General features: G+C 44.1%; 1 non-coding gene across 1 annotated transcript; it reads left to right on the forward strand.

Moving 5' to 3' along the window:
- Positions 1–231: 231 nt before the first annotated feature.
- Positions 232–304, forward strand: TRNAA-AGC (transfer RNA alanine (anticodon AGC)). The gene has a single exon. It is a non-coding gene; the product is annotated as a tRNA-Ala (tRNA).
- The last annotated feature ends 2,421 nt before the right edge of the window (positions 305–2,725 follow it).

The raw sequence follows: 2,725 nt of genomic DNA on the forward strand, positions 1-2,725 counted from the left end.
CACGAAAATTGGTCGACGCCATTGGCTGGAGAGCCTCTTTTGAGGGGCGTTTGCTGTGTCGTTCTTAGTTGTATCTGAGTATATGGCATTACTAACTAGGACCCACTCTGTAACATGCTGTGCATATGTAAATCTACGAACATTAAATAACATATATAAATCTACGAAAATTAAATCTTTGTCTTACCCATACTTCAATAAATATCCTGTAGAAAACAAGCTCTCCCGGTTGGGGGTGTAGCTCAGATGGTAGAGCGCTCGCTTAGCATGCGAGAGGTACGGGGATCGATACCCCGCACCTCCATTCCATTTTTTTCCGCCAAGTAATTTTTTTTCTTGTCTCAGGAGTGTCAACTCCCACCGCATATGCGCGTTAACTCACGAGTCGGAGCAGGTTTTAAGGAATATTGTGGTTGCAAGAACATTTTTATTTTTTCCTTCCAGATGCACATGCGGGCAGAATGGGTGAGGGAACAAACGCGAATTAATGACATCCTAGTCGAAATCAAGAGGAAGAAGTGGGCTTGGGCAGGGCATGTAATGAGAAGGCAATATAACCGCTGGTCCTTAAGGGTAACTGAGTGGATTCCAAGAAAAAGGCAAGCGTAGCAGGAGTTTGCAGAAAGTTAGGTGGGCGGATAAGATTAAGAAGTTTGCCGGGATACGGTGGCTGCAGCTGGCAAAGGACAGGGTTAATTGGAGAGACATGGGATAGGCCTACGCCCTGCAGTGAGCGTAGTCAGGCTGATGATGATGATGATGGAGCAATGCGCAGTTATACATGCGCCAGCAACAAGTTAGCGTTGAACGACGGTACGTATAACACACCTGGAGCAGAGATATGAACTTGTTTTAGAGATTCGTATATTTATCCGGTTCACTTTTGTGGGAAATTTCTTAACTCGTGCTCCTGGTGGACGCAGTCAAGAGTTTTTTTCCCCCACAAGCCTTCTATTTCAGTGCACGTTAAAGAACCCCAGGTGGTCGAAATTTCCGGAGCCCTCCACTACGGCGTCTCTCATAGCCTTAGTTGCTTTGGGACGTTAAACCCCATAAACCAAACCAAACCAAACCTTCTATTTACAATCGCGTTTGATTTTTTTTCATGTGCCTATGCATGGTCAATGGTCATGTGGGATTCTTTTGTGTTGATCGGCTAGCTGTGCCATTGCGCTGCGGCTTTCATGCCTTCTTTACGATGTTAATATCCAGAAGATTGCTTGCACGCAACCTTGCGGCCGCTATGAGGGAGCGCCTAAATGTATTCCACGGTGCAGGCTGGAGTAGTTGGCGAAAAGCGGATTAGAGGAATGCGAACGAATTATGGTTGCCGCTATGACGTCACTGAAAGCCTTCTATTCCGTCGTTGGCAAGAGGAATTCGGAATAGCTCCCAGCCAGTGCCATTAAGCCTAATATCCTATCACACGTTCCTTTCTGCAGCCACACTGCCATTCCCCCTTTTTTATTTCACGGATGATGTCGTCGCGTTATTTTTTTAATGTTGAAAGCCATACGCCCCGTAGTGGCAGTCACAGGAACTAGAAGCACGTGTCCCGAATTCTTCGTTGTGCGTTTGGTTAGACGTCGGTGTCACAATGTTTTCGAGCATATTTGATGTTGTCGTGTTTACGCCTTTTTTATTGTGTCTGGACTCTGGACTATGTACTGTGACTGGACAGTTTTACAGCAGCTTTCGAAATGTTTTTTTTTATACAAACTTGAGTTATGACACCGAAATGTGTCCGCCTCTCACACTGTTTTTGATGTTTTTTTCTTTGTTCCTTCCCATTTGGGGTTTTTTATCTCTTAATTACCAATATAGCTGCTCGTATCTCCAACCTCTGAGAAAGCGCGTTCATTAAGGCGCTCTGACGACACCGTACAAGCTGTCCAGTAGCCCGCTCTACGAGCCACAGCAGTAAACGTAAACAGTCCAATACTGGAAATGAATGGTTTCACTCTGGTTCTTCTTAGCAGGACAGGTCTTTGACAATACGTTACCATATTGGGTCGATTAGCTGCTCTGTTGGGGAGGCGGCGGCGGTTGCTGAACGTGCTTGATTAAAGGCAAACGAACGCCTTCGTGGGCATGTAGAGCTTCAATAAAGATTATTTACAATAACTTGAAGCCACTCTTCCAGACTGTTTCGGAAAGTAGGACATAATACTCTACATTCCTCAGTTTCTTCCAAGGAATCTAACCCATAAATGCGGGGACATGCTATCGACGTACACCTCATTTGTAAAGTATTTCGGACATCTTCTTTTCTTTTCACGTCTTTTTATGTTACATGTGAGTCTTCAATGTATTCAACCTTAAAAATCTCTCATCAAGTCAAAGCTTTCATCGTTCAGACTCACGTTTGAGTCATGTCTGAGTCATGTTTGGGTTTGAGCCAGTTCGGTGACATTTAGCGACAAGCCTTCAAAGTCGTCTCTAGTGGATATGAAAAGGTTAAATGGATGTACTACGGGCTTGCGGTGACCTTTAGCGACAAGCCTTCAAAGTCGTCTCTAGCGGACACGAACAGCTTAAATGGGTTTACTGTGGGCGTACAAAATGGGTTTACAAAAAGCCATGAATATACTGTATTTAAGTACATGACGCTAATGACTTTAACCGAGATAATTATGTAGTATCATTGCTGGCTAACAACGGTTCGTGCTCCTTGCTTGACCAAATGTGGTAAAGAAAAAAAAAGAAGTTGAAAAAAAAAAAGATG

The sequence above is a fragment of the Amblyomma mixtum genome, chromosome 7 (assembly GCF_055824585.1).
Source record: "Amblyomma mixtum isolate Tamu chromosome 7, ASM5582458v1, whole genome shotgun sequence".
In the NCBI taxonomy this organism is placed as follows: domain Eukaryota; kingdom Metazoa; phylum Arthropoda; class Arachnida; order Ixodida; family Ixodidae; genus Amblyomma; species Amblyomma mixtum.